The sequence below is a fragment of the Candoia aspera genome, chromosome 8 (assembly GCF_035149785.1).
Source record: "Candoia aspera isolate rCanAsp1 chromosome 8, rCanAsp1.hap2, whole genome shotgun sequence".
NCBI classification, from domain to species: Eukaryota; Metazoa; Chordata; class Lepidosauria; order Squamata; family Boidae; genus Candoia; species Candoia aspera.
In genome coordinates this window covers 37774823-37795205 of record NC_086160.1, presented here as the reverse complement: position 1 = coordinate 37795205, position 20383 = coordinate 37774823, and positions in this window count along the sequence as shown.

Sequence of the window (20383 nt, the reverse complement as noted above, 5' to 3'; positions counted from 1 at the left end):
TTGTTTTACCTTAAGCCATACTTATTATTAAAAGACACATTGGCAAGACAGATCTGTATTATCCTTCATGAAGCTGCCTATTTATTCAGAATGCTACAGCTAGAAGAGTGAATATTGTTTACTATCAGGGACGCCTCACTGACTGATGATATATTTCCATAATTTGACATACTGCTTGGGAAACTTTAAAACACTAAACAGTTTGAACGTAAGCTCTCCAAAGCGCTGGACTGTCTGGTGCGAACTTGTCCAAGTTTTAAATCTGTGGATTGCTTCCCTGTGGTTTGTGAAAGCTTTGGCCCTTGCATTGGCAGGGATTTTACCAATATCTGAACCACATTTTGGAAAAGGGCATTCTTAGCAGTGGCATCTAAGCTTTGGAGTTCCATTCTGGAGAAGGCCTATTCACCCCTTTCTTTTGCCATGCTGCCACTAAATACAGGCATTCTTGTTTAAATACATCTATGGAGCTGGTTGGAGTTCCACTGCAGTTTTTCTGTTGGCTGTTTTTGATTTGCTTTGCTTTCTCTAATTTTATTTTGTTTAGGGGTTTTAATTGTTTCTTCTTTTTTTTTAATGCTCTTGTATACTTCTATAGCATCAAATGGAAGAAGACAGAATATATATTTAAATAATAGACACATAATTATATAACATATATTGATTATTTCATAACTCCCATTCTTCCTAAATTATCAGTGCTGCTTAGTTTTCTTTATTGCTTAGTAATGTGTGGGTGAGGATTCTGCATGAAAGAATTTATTAATGGCAACCAAGTGAAACAATATACAATATTCCTTACTGCAGAAATTTTTAGACCAGTTTTATGAGTCTGGGTTTACTGTGCTCTTCAGTTTAGCTGTTTCAGATGCAATAATCTAGGGCATTAGAGGATGGATTTTTCTTTAGCTCTCTTATTCCAAAATTTTCTCACAGAATTGCTAAATGGACTTTTAAATTCCATTACAAATTCAATTAGGGGATGACACAAGAGCTTTTAAAGAAAGAGACTGAGAGGAAATTGTGCATATGCTGTAGTGGTATTTTTACAAAACAAGTGTGAACATTTGACACATTTTGCCAAAGTTGATAGTAGCTTGTGGGTTAAAGGACAGCCATTTTCTATCTGAACATTTTATTCAAAAATTTAAATCTAAGTAGATAAATCTTACATCATTGGAACAAATTATCAGAGATGCAAAGGTAGCTTAGGTTGAAGGCTATGTTTAAAAAAAGAGAGAGATACTATTACAGAATCATCTGAAAGTCAAGGAACTGTTGACACTAATGGAAGCCCTTCAAAAGATGCCAATGTCTGCACTCATGCCACATGCTTAACCAGATCAGTAAAAGAAAAGTTTGTTTTTAAATGATATGAATTGTATTTTTATTTACAATTGTTTATATTTTTAGCCACTTTGGAAGAACAGTATCCTGTATAGCCATGTAGTAATAATGTAAATAAAACAATCAAACAAACAAATAAGCATACTTTGCACTAATATAATTGATAATCTTGCATTCATCTACTCAAATAAAACATGATTCAACCATTTGCTAACTGGTCCAACTATGATGCAAGAAATGGAAACTGAATGAAGAATTTTACGTTAATTTTCATCAGATTGGGTACTCCCCACATATTTGGATTCTGGTTCCCAGACAGCATAGCTATTGCTCAGGAATTTGGGTGTTGAAATTCATACCTCTGAAGGGTGCTTAAGTTAAAGAAAGTTGTTCTACATCATATAAATATAAAGGACCAAAGAATTATGCATAGGTTTCTCTAAATGTAATAAAATAGCATACAGTTTAAACTTCCACAGAGTCATAACCAATGGAAGAAAACAGCTGGGATTTGCAAATATTCCACCTTGAGTCAGAATACAGTTACAAGACTAGGATTTCAGTTTTCTTTCTCATGCCCAGATTCAGTCATATGTCTTGAATTATAGCACCTCTTCACTAAGCCAACTTTTGCCATGACAGCTTAACTAGTAGAGAAGATATTTCTTAAAATGTTGACATATATGATTTGGGGTTTTATTTCCTTTGGCTAAGGAAGCAACTTAGTATTTTCGTATTAGTTAATATTGTTTAAAACCCCAAATCTGTATCAATCACTGAAAATTAGATCATTTTTAAATACATCAACCTAAGAAGAGAGTTTAAGGAACAAGAGAAAAAGAATACTGCTCAGTTAGTACTTGCTATCCTAAAGTCCTAGAATTTTTAAATCATCACTTCTGACAAGCAAGCTCCATCAGAAATTTCTGTGACTGGTTTTAAATGTAGTGCTGTTAGCAACTTTCAAGGACCATTTCTTTGGCAGCTATTCAGGGTACCCAGAAGCCTTATAAACAGTTAAAATCTCTGAGAATTAGCTGGTTGGCAAGAAAAAATATCCCTTAGAAAACAACTAGAATTTGCATATTTTCTGTTGGGAAATGGAATAAATCACCACATGTCACTCTGAACTGTGTTAGAAGATTCATTAAGCTGCAAATAACTGTTTGGTAAAAAAGTTCAAGGTTTCTCTAAGGCTATCACCTAACTATCTGCAGTTATTCTTGCTACTACTTGATAATGACTCATACTAGAAATATAGCTGATCATCTGCACATTTGGAAGCAAATCCCATTGAACTCCATGAAATTACTCAAGAAAATGTGCATGTGATGGTCCTGGTCCGCTGTTATTAACTGAGATTCTCTCAAATCACAAGCAAGCCATCAAAGGATGTGGAAGAGTTCTTTATTAATAGAGGTGATCAGTCCAAGGCAAAGATCAGACTAAAGAAAGCCCGCACAAGTGCTGTTACAAAAAGCCCAGTACCGGCCCACTCCCTAAATGCTGATTTTCCTCTAACAGCTCTTCTAACTCCCAGCTGCAAATACCTTAGCTAACGAGCACTGATAGCACCAGCTGAGCTGACCTTGGAGCTATTCAGGCTGGCTCAACAATTCTAATCAACATACCTGTCACTACAAGCATGCTAAAACAATTACTACAAAACCCATCAAATATACTGGAAGGATGCTAAATCCTGACAGTGCATAAGATTGCCATTGTACAGCTTCATCTTGTCTGCCTGTGCTATATCAGAAGGACCTACTTACAGTCACTCATGTTTTGATTGCCTTCCTTTTGAATTACTGCAATGTGCTCTACATGGGATGCAACAACAGTTAGTTATAGGTGTATCTCGGTAAACTGATGTAACGCCTCTACTTTGTAAGCTGCAGTGGCTCTCAGATAGCTTCCAGATGCAATTTAATTATCTCTACCTACTCTAGGAGATCAGTCAGAGTGGGCATGCACCAGGCACCTTCAATTCATTTGATGTGGCCCAGGAAGCATACATTCTCTGTTGTAGAATAGCACATTTATTTATTTATCAGATTTATATAGCCACCCATCTCACAGAAAAGTGACTCTGGGTGGCATACAATACTTAATTTAAAAAACAATAAATATATAAAAATTTTCATTATTAAAAGCTATAAAAAACACAAAAATGGGAGAGGAGGATATTAGCCACAGTAAGGGAGCCATCGCAAGCTCTCCCCAGGCCTGAAGGCACAGCCAGGTTTTGAGGGACCTACAGAATGTTAAGAGGGATGGAGCTAACCTCAGTTCTGGGAGGAGAAGATTCCATAAGGTGGGCACCATGACAGAGAAGGCCCCCTTCCTGGGATCTGCCAAGTGTAGTTCCCTGACAGATGGGATTCCACAGCATTCCTCCTCTGCCAGATCTGGTAGGACAGGCAAATATAAACAGGGAGCGGAGGTCCCTTAGGTAACCTGGCCCCATGCCATGAAGGGTTTTAAATGTCAATACCAGCACCTTGAATCAGACCCAGAAGCAAATTGGCAACCAATGCAGCTTGCGGAGCTGAGTGTGAGGTTTGACCTGCTTCTGACTCCGAAAATGAAACTTATCTGGAATCAGAAAGGGAAAACAAAACTTGAAGGACTTGAAGAATCAAAACCATGAAGTGACTCAACAGAGTGGGAGAAATAGCAGATGCTGATTGGACAAACTCCAGAGGGAGGTTTGAAGCCTCCAATCAGTGCTTGAGAGAGGAGAGCAGAGAAGCGCGCAAGAGAAAGAAGCCCAATTAGCTGCTAAAGGAAAATGGCACAAAAAGGAGTGAATAAAAAGGCAGGCATGCCAAGAGCAAGTTGCCAAAGACAACCAATCCTTCGAGCTCATAGCCCTTGCAGAAGAGTCCTTCCCAGTGTCAGAAGCCTTGCCTGTAGCCAGCGTGGAACCAGAGCCTGCGCCTTCTGCCATTGCAGACCTGCTTCCTGCACAAGTAGCTCCAGTCAAGCCTCTCCTTGCCATCCCTGCTGAGCACAGCCTTGTGTCCAACTCCAAGCCTTGCCATGGTGCTGCAGCGCAATCCGAGTGTGCCTCCAGATCTCAGCCTTGCCTAGACACTTCAGTCCAGTCCAGTCTTGTCTTCAGATCCAAGTCTTGCCTAGATATTTCAGCCCAGCCTTGTCTAGCCTCCGTGTAGCAGCCTGATCCAGCCTGCATGCCAGGGTGCAAATCTGAGTGTTCAGCCTCTCCTTTGCCACATCTCCTTTGCCACATCTCCTTCCAGTCTTGCTGTTTCAGAGGATTGGCCGAGTTCTGCCTCACTGTCTTGCCACGGTCTGACCCTGCAGTGTTGCCTGAGTGTCCCTTGCCACCTGGGTGGACTTGATTTATACTGCATAACCTATTGCAAGAACTTTTGCTATTGTAAATAGTTAATTCAATACAGAATTTTATTAATAAATTTGCCTGGCCATCTCATAGTCTGAACAGGACACTAAGGTATAACATGTGCTATTCTAAGGGCACACATTACTGCCTGTGCCACTGCATTTTGCACCAGTTGAAGTTTCTGGATACTCTTCAAGGGCATCCCCATGTAGAGTGCACTACAGAAGTCCAATCAGGAGGAGACCAGGGCATGAGTGACAGAGAGCAAAGGCCCCCGATCCAGGAATGGGTGCAACTGGTACACAACACAAAGCTGTGCAAAGGCCCTCCTAGCCATGACTGCCATCTGTTGTTCCCCATCCAGACCCTCACAGCCTCCAGGCACCAGGATAAGATGTTCACGCCATCACTTAATTCACCAGGGGCAAAGATGTATAATTGGGTATCATCATCGGTGTACTGATGATATGTCACCCCATGGTGACAGATGAGCTCATCCAGTGGTCTCATGTAGATGTTAAATAGGAGAGGGGAGAGCACTGAACCCTGCAGCAGATAGTAAAGGCCGAGGGTGGGATCTCTCCTCTCCAATCACCACCAACTGGAATTGCCCCCAAAGAAAGGAGTCAAACCAGCACAGCACCATGCCACCCACCCCCAATCCACCCCCAATTCTCTGAGCCAATCCAGAAGGATACCATGGTCGATGGTATCAAAAGCTGCCAAGAGGTCAAGTAGGACAAGGATGAATGCACAACCCCCCTCCCACCCTCACTGGAGATCATCCAAATGTGCAGTCAATGCTGTTTCCATCCCATACCCGGGTCTGAATCCCGACTGAAAGGGATCCAGATAATCCACTTCTTCCAAGGTCCTCTGAAGCTGTTGCACCACCACCTTCTCAATCACCTTCCCCAAAAGGGGAGGTTAGATACTAGACAAAAATTATCCAGTATAGTGTGGTCCAGCGATGGCTTCTTGAGGTGTGGGAGAACCAAGGTCTCCTTAAGAGGTGAAGGAACAACCCCTTCATTCAAGGAAGAATTAACCATTGCTAGAACCCACTCACACGACACCAGAGAATGCATGCATTCTCTGTTGTGGAATAGCACAGGCTAGAGATTAGAATGGCCTAACACTGCTGGCTTTTTCTAGAACAATGAAGACCTGGCTCTTTAGCTAAACATTGGGCCAGCACATTGGGTGAGTTGCCTTGTGTATCTTGTGTTAAATTATTATCACCCACATTTGATACGTTTGTTCTTTTCAAAAAACATTTTAAAATAATTTTTGTTGTTAATGATTGAGATCTGCCCAGAATTGTACATGAGTAGGCAGACATATAAATTGGATGAATAAAATAATAAAATAAAATAAGGACCAGCAATAGGATTTCCTGACCCATACATCACATTCAAGTTCTTCATTTCACCAACTGTCCAAAAATGGCACCACCTGCATCAAGTTGTATACATGATGCATTTTCTGGAGATGATTGTCTAGGAAGATAATCTGGAAGATTCATGGCATAAACTGTTCAAGTTGCCTGTGAAACCAGACCAACAACAGCAAACTACTGCTAAAGTGGCTTGAATACCTTGAGATTTTTTGAAGGGCCATCTGTGCTGTTGATCAGAGCATGCCAGTTACTTCTGTAAATCAATTATCTTTGTAAATTACAAATGACATTTCATATTTTATCTTGAACTTCAACCATGAATCGCTTTCCTGAAGGAGTGGGATTGTATTAGATAATGCCAATAGGTTGGAGCCAAAACTAGCAAGATCTTTGAAGGCCTTGTGCAGAGCTTTTCCAGCAAAGTCTAGTGTCTCTAAGACTCATTGCCTGGCATATGCCATTTGCTGTCATAAACAGATTGTGAAATTTGCAATTTCCTAGAAAAAGTCTTGTATTGCATTTTTTGTATGTATGATCAGGCTGCTCACTTCTCAAACCAGATGCTCCATCCACCTGTTTCTTTGCATATCATTTTTCTCCATGTGAATTTATAGCTCATCTAAAACATGTATACTTTAAATAAATGTTTATTTAAATAAAGTTTATTTACCTGAAAACCAAAATACATGATTCAGCTAAGGCAAATACCAAAAAACAGGGATCTGTGTGAAGGATCTATGTATGATCTTCGATACTGAAGATGTTGAATTGTAATTCTCAGTATTGGTCATGCTACATAGGGCTGTTAAAAGCCCCATTGCCCTGTCTAAGAAGACTGAAACTAAATATAAAACTGTGAAGAAGCTTTTGATTTTATTTATTGGATTTAAAATGCAACATGTATGTTTTGTGCCTAGCTTGGTATAATAGATTTAATGGAAGGATGCATTCAAAAACATAACATGGGGAGGGATCGCTTAGTTCCCTTCATCCATTTTTTTTTTGCTCAAAATTCACACATAAAATGATTTCCCTCTACAAGACTGAGATACTTGTTTATAGTAATATAGAGTTAACATAGTCCAAAAAAGAGAAGTTCCTACAGCTAGACATTACATTGAAAACCATGTAAAAGGAAACAGTGACTGACCATAAGATTTCTGACAGAAGTAGTAGCTGTAATATGAAACAGAAGTTCTAACTCAACCATACTAGTGAAGCCATAGCCTCCTAGCCCTACAGTTAATTACAGCAAAAAAGAACAGAAGGGACAGATTTGCAAAAAGTTTGCAAATGCTAATTTATATGTAGAGGCAAATGTAGAATACATTTAAATACATTTAAATAAAACTGTAATTTACCTCTCCAGTGTGATAAAACTGTCATCAGACAATCTATGTGTCTGTTTAATATAATGTTTAGTACTACTGTATTTGGTGATGAGCAGCTTCAGCCATTATTGTTTCTCCATCCTAAAGCTCTTGACTAAGATAGTCCTTTCTAAAGAAGAAATCCTCTGTAAAGTAGGATACATGGCTATCCTAATTCTCATAGTTGTGGTAAATTTGTGTCTGGCTCAATATACTGTGGTCCAATCTGCATATAAGGGCTTGTATATAATGGGGAAAATGCTGCATTTTTACTTTAAACTAATCCATAATGTGGCTTGCCTGTCTGTTGCTTGTATAAACCCATATATTATGGTTTGTAAACTGATTATGGTTTAGTGCAAAGTGTGAACTCAGCTAACTGTATTTTAGTCAACAAGCTCTGATAAAAAAAAAACATAGCTTAGTGTGATAGGGAAAACCAGCCAGAGAAAAAAGATAATTATATCTGTGCAAGTTTTTGCTGACATCAAGGTTTTTATATCGAAGGATTTTTCACCCATATGCTTTTAATCATGCATTTTAGCCAGCATCTACCTGGAGCTTGCAATATACTTCCTGGAGACAGTGAGAATTCCGCCAGAGCGCACTGCTATCTGTGTGCATTTGAGTGATTAGCTGAATGGAGGAGAAGCCACCCTGACTGTTCTTGAAGGGTGAAGGATTTTCTCTCTGTATGTGAGCATTCCTGGGAGAATCAAACCTGAGCAATGATTAGTGAAACCCGGTTTATACCTATAAAAGGAGATTTATTTACAGGAAATACGTTACAGAGACAGGCAAAGTCAAGTTCCTTGCTAACAGGAGGAAAGCCAAAGAGCACGGCTGTGTGGGAAGAAACCTAGGAAGAAGGGCAGAAGGAAGAGACCTCAGGTTAGCAATCTCTTAGAGTGAAAGAGCAGAGACAGCGATAGACTCTCTGCCTATGAGCCACTGGGTCTCTGAGGTTCAGATGGCGTGGTTTTCTATGGTATGATGAAGTTAAGGTTAATGTCGATTTTAAGAATCATTATATTAGAAGTGCCATATTGAGAATATGGAACAGATATAAACCCAGAGTGTTCCTGAAAATACCTTTGTGGGGCTCACCACCAGAAGCATTTTATAGGAAAGAAACAATGGGTAAAGAAAAATGGTTAACTCGCTGAGAGTTGTTAGAATAGGAACATGGCGAATATAAGATGAAATCAAAAGAGCAATTGGCTGCAGAGGGATTTAGTTTTCAATGGTTTTCATAGCAAAATTAAGAGAAAGAAAAGCAGGACAGTTAGTTATTATGAAAAGATAGAGGGTTTCACACGAGTAGGTCGGTCAAGGTGTTTACTGGGAACAGGATAGTCATGGTTATTAAGGGGGTTAATCCTTGCTACATGGAGCGACCTATAAATGTGGTGCTGATTTACTGTACTAAGACATTAATAGGCTAAAATATTAAAAGGGAAATTCCTGCTTATTATTCATGGGGCAAACCATTAATGTATGATTATACATAGCATGAAATATAGACTAATGTACAAGATTTACATAGTGGACTCAGGTAAATAATAGGACATTTGGAATTGAGCAGCAGAAGGCAGAACTTTAAGTTGAACTATGTACAAATGATGAACATGCAATTGCTAAAATGTATCAACTTTAATTGAAATTTGAAACAGAAAAAGAACAAGTGCAAGACTATGATATAATGGGCTAAGAACTTTGGACATAACATATTGATGAAACAGTGGGAAAATAAGTGGTTAAAAGGATTGAAATTTACATTATTATTAAGTTACATTATAACTTAAAAGACAAATTTTATAAAAATGATGTACAGTTGGTATATGACTCCAGAAAAATTATATAGAATGTCTAAAGCTATTTCAAATTTGTGTTGGAAATGTGGACAACATGAATGGTCATTTTATCATGCCTGTGCACTTGTAAAAAAGCCAGAAAATTTTGGCTTCAAATACATATAATGATGCAAGGAATTTTAAAGATCAACATTCAACTGAAATCAGAACTTTTTTTGCTGGGATTAATGGACAGTCAATTAGAAAAGAGCCACGGAAGATTATTATTTATATGATTACTGCTGTGAGACTATTATATACACAAAAATGGAAAGACTCTGAAATATACACATCAGAGGATTGGGTGGTAAAGATGACAGAACTAGCACCAGAGATGGCGAAATTAGCTTTTTGATTAGAGAAAGATCAATAACTACATTTATTAGTGACTTGGAAATCCCTTATGGAGTTTTTGCTGAAAAAAGAGAAAAATGAACTTGTGATTTATGGGTTTGAAGATTACAAAGGGTAGCTTATGGAAAGAAGGGAATTATGATGTAACCTTCGAGACAGAGGGTAAAATATAAATGTATCTATAAGTGCTGTCAAGAAGATCGGAAGCCGCTTCTTTAGAATCTTCCTTTCCTTTCCTTTCCTATTCTGTTATTCTATTTCTTTTTCTATTTTGTTGTTCTATTTCTTTTTCAGACCCCTCCAAGTTGGCCAGATCAGACTAGTCTGAAAACTACTTAAGAGGCCCTAGTTAGATCCAGCAATTCTTGATAACCATTGCCCTGCCTTTAACTGTCCTTACTCAAAGTCACACCTTTGTGTGCTTTTAAGTCTTCGAAGCCTGTTTAGATAGTATTTATTTCACCACTTTCCTCAAATAAATTCCATCAAAATGGCCACCATGTGGCAGGCTGTCTCTTAATATCTTCTCTAGCCTTTCTCAATGCTTTTATCATACTAGCACACTTGATATTTTTTTTTAAGCAGGCACACAGAAGAGAAAGAATTAAGATTTGGAGCAGAACAAACCCTAGTGGAAGTGCCCTGAGAAACTACATAAAAAAGACCTCCTCATAGTTTAATCTGGTCACAAAATACTCAGTTGCTAAGTACTGAGATCAAAAAGAAATTGATAGAAAGAAAGAAAACCATCAAGAGTACTACAGGAGGAAACAATTTAAAAAGTACCAAATAAAGGAAAAATAAAAAGAAATTTAAAAGAAGGGGAAGAACATAGAAAGCAAAAACAATCTTCTGAAGACAAGAAGAGCAATTAAATAGAATTTAACGGCAGTCACTCATGCTTTAATCACTTCACACAAGGGCTACTGCAATGCACTATTTGTGGGACTGTCCTCGAAAACCACTCAGAAGCTGCAGCTGGTCTGAAATGTAACAGTACATACGATTGTGGGCCCATGGAATACCTTTGCTCTGTGAAATACCGTCACCAGTAAACAGAAAATCCACTCTTTCTCCAGGCCTTGGGTTGGTGGGTCCTGCATGTTTGTCTTCTAATAGTTGCTTTTTTATGCCATTTGTGGAGTGTTGTTGGTTTGTCTTAATTGTGTTGTATTATTGTTTTACTGTACATTGCCCAGAGTCATTATAGAGTTGGACGGCCTTATAACTTTCTAACATAAATAAGAACACTCATTCATTTAACCTTGTAATCTGTCCATTGGGAATGGGGCAGCCTGGAAATGCCAGAAAACAAACAACAAACAATCTCATGAATGGCTAATTTGCTCTGGAGACTCACATAGACCCTTTCTTTGTTAAGTATTATAAAAGCTAGAAAAACATGCTAGAAAAAAATTGCACTGAAGTTCATTCTCACCTTTCCTTGCCTGTTTTTCTGCAGTTAGAAAAAAGATGGATGCAGAAGTGAGAAAATGTGGGTGAGTTACAGTGAGTTATTCATTAAATGAATAAACAAAAAAAGGAGATGGTTGTAAACATGAGCTTCATGTTTATATTGTTCCCTTTTAAGAGCTACAATACATGGCATGGGACCAGGGTACCTGAGGGACCGCCTCATCCCCATTACATCCACCTGTCCCACCCAATCATGCAGAGGGGGCATGTCACAGACCCCATCTGTAAGAGAGTTCCATCTGGCGGGGTCCAGGAAGTGCGCCTTCTCTGCAGTGGCTTCCGCCCTTTGGAACATCCTTTCCCCAGAGATTAGGCAGATTCCATCTCTTGTGGCTTTTCGTAAACAACTAAAAACCTGTTTTTGCCACCTCACTTGGGGCAGGAGGGGATTAATCACTCCTGGAGATGGTTAGCACCCTAAATGGCCTCTTAGACATATAAGAGTGATTTTCCAACTAGCATCGTCATCTGGATTTCATACTGTATTTATTTGAATATTGTATTTGTATTTATATTTTTATGGTATTTTAATGTTTTATCCCAGTTGTAAACTGCCCAGAGTCCCCCCTTTGGGGGGAGATGGGTGGTGGCAAAATTTGATAAATAAATAAATAAAATGAAATGCATTGTACATCTGCATCCACTAGATGTCAGTGCCAGTAATTGATAATGCCATTGATAATGCCAGTATAAGATACTACAGTAGATGACTTTTGTGTCTGTGGATATTATACATGTTTGCCTGTCCTTGTGTGTCTGGGTAGCAGAAACCTAAGCCCCATACTTTAGGGAGCACAGAGTTCTAGTGGTCTTAAAGGTGGCTTAAGCTAGACAATCTTGCTTTATCTTTGAAACAAATATAAAGATCAAGTGAAAAAATACAGAAAAAGAGAAAGAAGCAAGTAACATTCTAAGAGCCTAAACAATAAAAGCAATTTCTTCCTAAGCCCACTTAAGTTTCATAAAAATATGCAATTCAGAATTATTCCTGCTTCCATAGCCAGCTTCTGTCACTGGAAAAAGAATTAATTGGATGTAAGTAGGTAATATAAGAAGAATGCTGCTGGTCAATAGAAGGCCAGTCTAGTTCAGCATCCTGTGGACCAATCTGACACTTTGCAGAAGTCAGATACAGGGTGAGATTAGCATCATTCTCTTGCTATATATTTTTTTTCTCCCACTGATTTATATTCAGAATGCTGCTGCTTCCTCATCTCACTCACATCCACATGGACCACGGTTTATTCTCTACCTTGCCAGCTAATTTGCTAATGACTTTTTTCTTTCTGGAATGATATAGCAGTAATATTTTTGTATTTTCAAATGACAATCGTCTGTGATACATTCAGATAAAAAAAAATTAAGCACAAGTTGATTGAACAGTAGAACCTTAATTTTTAAACTTAAGGCTGAAAAATCTGGGTTTACTGATATTCACAAATTGTAAGGCAGAGAAATATGTAGCTGATCTTTAGAATGAAATAGATTCTCAATATATTCTGAATGATTAAGTTTTCATATCAGATGGAATATATTACTAGCATGTATTCACAGACAGTTTTTTCACATTATATGTTCTTCATGCAGTAAAGCAAAATAAACCCAAGCCGAGCTTGCTTGCTTGCGTTTTCCTTTGAGTCAGTTTTTGACTCCTGACGACTGCTTGGACAAGTCCCTGCAGTTTTCTTGGCAAGGTTTTTCAAAAGTGGTTTGCCATTGCCTGCTTCCTAGGGCTGAGAGAGAGTGACTGGCCCAAGGTCACCCAGCTGGCTTCATGCCTAGGTCAGGACTAGAATTCACTGTCTCCTGGTTTCTAACCTGATGCCTTAACCACTACACCAAACTGGCTTTCTCCAAGCTTTCATATTGTACCATACATGCATCTTTCAACCATGTTTATGCAGCCTTTACGGTTTTTGTTTTACAATACCTTTGTTATGTACGCTGTTGGATCTGCCCCACCAGGCAGTGGTCCAAGTCCCACTGGTGTGAAGCCACTCCTAAGATCTGAGCAGGCTTATGAATGTATTGCTTTCTAAGGGTGCGGGCTAATTTCACGTTCATTCTATTGAGAGATAGATTATTGATTCATTGCACATATATGCTGCTTCATATGCTGAAGCACCTCAAGGTATACTCTTCAGTATTCTCCTTCCACTGTGCTGGAAGAACATATCCCCTTTCTCTCCTTTGTCAGGCTTCCTCTGCCAGTAGTGTAGTCAGGTATTCAATGATGCCTATTTCTTAGTAAATAAGTTGATTGCAAGAATTCATGAAGCCATTGTGAGAAGATGACAGCAACGGCTATGCATCAAAGCAAGTCCTGCTCATCATGAAAGCAGGGTTCAATTTCCTCCTACCTGTGTAACCCAATGGGTTGGGGCTTTTCTCTTTGGGGCAAGAGAACTGGTTTCTATTTGTCCCTTGTTATGATAATGGATTCATCTGATTTAAGGCTGTTTAACTTCTAACTGGGCCAGAACTACTGTAGCAATCTTACTACCTGCCACTTTAGTCAACAGCAGAAGCTTGAGGTGTAGTAATATCTTTCCTAACAAGAGGTATGAATGTTCTAGCAGTTCCAGTCAAGCTGGCCACAAAACTTGATATATCAGCTGATGTTCTTCTCTATTAGAGACAAAGGATATCATAAAGAACAGCAAGTGGTGCAGATACAGTACAAATATCAGAACTACAATGTCTCCCACAGCCAAGAAGGGCATCACAGAAATGGGAGAAAAGATGGATTGAGTGATTTGTAAATCCAACTTACGTTGATTTCCTCTGACAATACAACATCTTGTGATCACTGCCAGGAAAGTGGGAACCAATAGTCAGAGCCAATGCATTACATAGTACATATCATGATATTAGAATGTGATTGTACAATAATTCAATTCCAAGAAGCAACTGCTTCATTTTTCCTGTGGCATCCATCATAGTCAGCTCATGGAAAATCAGCTAGATGACTAGCTGCTTCCCAATATTTTCTCTCTAAATATTCTCAATTCCCTGTAAACAAAGGAAAGATACCAAGAGAGTTACAGGAAGAGAAATTTGGGGAAAGGATGAAAAGGAATCAGTTACCCTTGTAGCAAACTGGTATATTGTTACTGGACACAGTCACTGTAATAGTCAGATACCAATATTCCTACCCTGCAGCATTTATGTTCTTATAGCTTACTTTTCCATTGTGTCCACTATACAAAACATGGCAAGAAACTATGGTCTATAGAATGATGGCAAAAATACTGCTGCAGGACCTCCCAAAGCGTTAAAAAGAAGCATCACATGCAACCATGGATATGTCTCTGTCAGCCACTGTGGAATAGATGAACCAGTGGTCTTTCTCAGTACAAATCTGATTTCCATATTCCAATCACACTTCTTTACACATATGCGCATACACACCCACATATAAGACTTAAGGACATTATACTTCACCTAATCACATTCATACTTCATCCCATTCTTTCTCATATACCATGCATCAAGGTACACAAAGCCCAACACTCATATACAGTTGCACTATTGGGGTACAGGAGAAGGTAATTATTTCAAACCAAATTACTGAACAAAGAGAATGAAGCAATGAGAGAAATCACAACAGGCCAAGAATTTGATCAAATGTAACTATGAATTTACGAGTCGTTTTAGTTTATCTTCTGAGGTCCTTTTTCAGGAGACACTGTTGTTGCATTATGCTGGCATGGATTGTCCCCATCAGTTTGATTTTAATTTACCTAGTTGCATAAAGCTTCTCTTCATACTTTAAAGCACTGTAAATACATATTGTTGTGCTGAGTTTCAATTAAGCAGGAGCAGAATACAACAGTAAATCCCTATACTTTGTCTGCTCTAGTCCTTGGAACAATTCAGTCTAAAAGCAAATTGCCAGTATGTTCTGCAAACAATTCCACAGTAAAGAGGGGGGGGGGGAAAGAATCCAATGCAAGATTTTAAAATGCATTAATAACTATGGTCTATGCATTAACAAACAAGTTAAAAGCAGGAATGACTGGATACAGGAGCTTTAGGAAAAGACTGCTGCAACAGCCCAAGTAAAAATAAGAAAAAAAACTATTAATTATTCAAACCAAAACAAGGTTTTGCTAAGGGCCTTTCCCCAGAGAACATGCCATCCAGTAGCCCAGAATAGCAAAGGAAAGCCTAGCATGAGGGGGAGGAGCCAAAATGGTGACAAACTTGCAGCTCCTGAACTATGCTTCCAGCCTGTGACTGGCCTTGCCCCTTCTGGCTTAGCCCTATGGCCCAAAAATGCCATCCAGGAGCCAGAAAAGAACCCAAACTAGCCCCAATAACAATACTGGGGCCATAATCCAATAAAACAGAGAAAGCTCAGCACTGGAGACACAGAGACCAGCATGCACCTTCCTCTGTTGTGTCATGGATGCAGATATTATGCAAGTCTGGAGAAGAACCCAAGAGAATGCTACCTGGCATCCATTTGTCACTTGTTCTTCCTCAGATACAATGGATTGACATTGGAGAACAACAGGATCTCCCATACAAAAACCAAGCAATGTACTTATCTAGCCTGGAAGAAGCATGTCCTGATTTGTGTCATCTATTTTCTCTCTGTGCTACTAGAATAATTAATAAATTGTTGCTGTCAAACAACACACGAATTACATGCTAGGGTACTGAAGCAAATTGATGTATTCTCTTTGAGAAACCTGGGAGAACCAGTGAAATGGCAGAGCCTGGAGAAGAACAAATGTCTATATTATGAAATGGGGAAAAAAGAAATATCCAGGGAATCATGGATAATCCAAGCTAACTTTAATATTCATGGGAACTCTAAAGCAAATCATTCAGTGAACAAAATAAGATATTTACAAATCATTTCTTGATCAGGTAACCTCCTAGATAGATTTCAGACATGCTGCAGACATAACCTATCTTGATTCTGCAGGCAGAATCAAGATGATGAAATGTATGTTGCCACAAAATTCATTCTGTGACCCTGAAGTCTGCAACATTTTTATTGATTACAAAGATGCAGAAGTGGAGGGAATAGTCCCTCCCAACTTCATGATCCAATCCTAATACGGATGATTTTTTACTATTTTTTCCCTTCAGTCCCTTAAAAAAAAAAATTTCAAAGGAAAAGGGGCATTTTCAAAGAAGAATAGTTGTTGGTATGAGTCAGACTGCGAGGGAAAAAGAAATAAATGCAAACTGTCCCCTTCCTCCATTAGTCAAGGCATCTGCTCAGTCAAAGCTGTGTTATAAGTAGAAAGACATGCTGGATTTTGTCCTGGTTTTCACCTGTCTTGTTTTCCTTTCTCTTCTTTTACAAGACACCTGGACAAAAGCCACATAGCACAATCTAAACAATTGTTTTTCCCAATTTGGGCCAAATTGCCAGAATACAAAGGTGCTATAGAAGCTAATCTATGAAAAATACTGTATATTCCATTATTTATCTTCTACAGGAGAAAACATATACTTTTCAATTAATCCCAGTTGCAAACATTGTGTGTGTGTATGTGAGTAGAGAAGAGTGTGTAAGAGAAAATATTTTAATGACATGTTCTTTTTCACTGATAGTTGAAATTCACATAGTATCCTTCAAAGTCTATTTTAATACATTAAATATATAAAAATGGACATTTCATTGTTGCATTATTTCTCACATGTAGAAAATACAAAATTCCATATTACTATAATGTATACAATAATAAAGTGGCTAAATTTACTGATGCTTAGAAGCAAAAACATAAGGGGCAAAACCTCTCCTGTAAACAAAAACCTAGTAAATCGGAACACACGGTACAGCATATAGATAAAGGAGTGCTTTTCCCCCAGAAGAACAGCTTAGGGAGGGAAAGAAATAGGATAAAAGCTTTCACAAGCACCATGTAAGTGCAGTAATCACCAGCATAATGGGCAATTACTGCCTTCCTGAGATGGCCAGAGGACCTGGATTAGGGCATCTTGAACCAGTCATGCAATTAACTAACTGCCAGGAAACACCTGTCCCATGCTGATTTTTTTTTTTACCAATAAATCTCCCATGCTTTCCGGGAAAGAGTCATTATTACGTTTTTATCTTTGTCTGAACTGGAAGCAATCCACAGAATGTATCCCTGTGAAGATATAAAGAAGAGGTAATTTCCCTTGATGTTTGTATCTCCAGATACTACCTTTTCCATCATTATTTTGACCTGTTTATAAATTTTATAAATTGTTATCATGATCCCAAAACTTCCCAAGGAAGGTCTATATACACAGCAGGTACCTTGTTGAACATCAACTCAATGGATCCCTTTACTGAAGAGATCAGCTGTTGTTTTTAAAACTAAACTGCAACTTCCTTCCCCAGCAGTGGGAACTGCTCTAGTGGCAGCATCAAAGAAACCCTCAGAAGCATATGCACTGCTTCCCTGTACTTCCGTTTTTTACAGCAGTGGTTTGTGTTTCTCATCATTTTTCTCGTTCAGCTTAGATTCCATGAACATTTATTTCATTTCCAAATAAAAACAGGACCTTGAGCAGCCTGACAGACATGGTGCTGAAAGAAATAAAAAGGAAACAGCTTTGCAGAGAGAGAGGCTATAACAAGCACAGTAAACTGGCACAACAAACCACACTAATATGAAACAAGAAGGAAAGTAAATTAAGGGAAATTGTTTGTCCTTATTGCTATCCCTAGCAACATAGCACAACCAAAAGTACAACCAATATTAAAAAGCACAGGTACAAGTGAAATTAGAAACTTAGCATTTCTTCATTTGTTCCTGATACTTATATGCCACTTGGATGATTGCTTACTGCACAGCAGGGAGCCCCATACTCTCAGTTGTCTAAGGCTTTCCAGAACAGCAGGCCTGATGGGTTGCCTGATGCCAACAGAGCTGATGCCCACCTGACATCAGGTGGCACATGGTTCCAAAGCAGCTCCCACAAGGCATGGCCTCATGTTCTCTGATTACGACAGTCTCTCAAGGATGGGACTTGAAGGGTCCTTCTCTACTAGACCTTATTTCACAGGCAGAAATCCCTGGGAGAACACAGTCCCAGAAATAGCTAGGTGCTGAGCCAAGTATAGCAGATAGGTTGGATTTCTATTTACTAATTCTGTGTGTTTGTGCTTGGTTTGATAAACCAAGCTTTGTCCTCTAACACCTCACCTCTGTTCTAGTCTCCAGCATCAGTTTCTTGAAGCTACTTATTTATTGATTTGATTTATATAGCTGCCCCAAAGCAACATACTGTATGTGATTTGTAAAATTAATATTCAAGAATAGATCAACTTCGAAATAATTTATGGCGAACTCCAAAAGGCCTATCTTCTGAAGCAGCCACGTGTAGTTTGGGGGTGCTTTTAGAGTTATTATTGTCACTATAGACTCTAGGACAATGTTTCTTGAACTTGGCAATTTTATGATGTGTGGACTTCAATGCCCAGAATTCCCCAGCCAGCACAAAAAAGACAGATATCTAAAGAAGCAACTTCCGATTTCTTTGCAGCAGTTACAAACATAGCAGTTACCATCTCCACCTTCCCATATTGCATATACTGGTTCCATTCTTCCCATAAACAAATGTCTTTAATCAATAAATCTTGAAATCAGCAGTTCATTTTTACCCATTTTCAGCAAAAAGTCTATAAAGGGTTTGCAGTCTTTCATAAAAGTAGTTGTAGTTCCCTCCTCAATAAAACAAGTCAGTTTAGCCATTTCTGCAAACTCAGTCACCCTCACAATCCATTCCTCCATTATTGGTGTTTCTGTAGCTGTCCACCTTTGTGCATATAACAGCCTTGCTGCAGTTACCATATATAAAACCAATCGTCCCTAAGCCTTTTCTAGTTGACTGTCCATAAATCCTAAGAAGAAAAGTTCTGGTTTCTTCTGAATGTTAATTTTTAAAACTCTTTGCATCACCATATGTATTTGTATCCAATATCTTTTTGCTTTTTCACAAGTCCACAATGCATGATAAAATATTCCTTCATGTTTTTCACATTTCCAACAGTGATTAGAAATACCTTTATACATCTCAGACAATTTCTCTGGTGCCAATGGTACATCATTTTAAAAGTTTTCTTTTAAATTCTATGTGAATTTCAGATATTTTAACCACATTCCCTCCTGCTGGTCCATCTGAATATTATAACCAAAATTCTTGGTCCATTTTACCATACATTCTTTAACTTCCTCTTCCTCCATTTCAAATCTCAACAAAAGTTTATACATTTTAGCAATCACATGTTCATTATTTGTACATAATTCATTTTCAAATTCCATTTTATCACATTCTGTTTCTGGTACTATTTTATCTATATTAAATCTTTCTCTTAATTGGGCCTATGAGAACTATTGAAAACTAAATCCTTCTGCAGTTCTCTTGATTTCATCTTAAGCTCCCCATTTTTCTGTACTAGCAAGTGTTTATATGTTAACCATTTGTCTTTTCCCACTGTTTCTTACCTATAAAACACTTCTTGAGTTGAGGCCAACAAAGGTATTTTCCAAGTCCTTCTCTTGGTTTATCATTTGTATTTCCCTTACTTACTTATTTATCCAGTGAAGCGTCTTTTTCCAAATTATTCTCTTGGCCTGCCACTTGTAGTTCTACTTTTGGTACTTTCTCTGTTTTGACAAATAAAATTTGTTCCATATCTGTCAATCCTTCATTAACATCTTTTGGACATAGTCTATCCATGGAAGCAGACATCATTACTGATAATGTTGATATTGTAGTTACTAATTTCTAACTCTATTCTTCAAAGAACTCCTTCAATGCTTCCAAAGTTATTATGTTTTATGTCATTTTATAATTCCCAGTATTAACTGACATCAAGAACAGGATTGCATTTTTTCCCCTTCTGCTAAGAATCTTTAGTTCCCTCTAATGTTGTTTCTAAAATCATAAAGTAACTTATCTTTGTTATGGCTTACAAAAGCTAGCATAGCCAAAATAAGCCTGTTTCCCATGAGAACCTATTTATTTTTTATAGTTAATTCCAAAATCTTATAGTAAAAGTCAATATTCCAAATTTATCTGGACCCTTAATCCATTTAAAACTTTCTTAGATCAAAATCTTAGGGTTTTTTCTGTTTTTTTCTAATTTTTTAAGTTATCCTTATAATTAATTTTTCTTTTCTTCAGAGTTGAAGGTAAAACTCACCTAATGACTTTTCAAACTTATTGTTCCAAAGGTCTCTAAAAAATTTATACTCCTCAG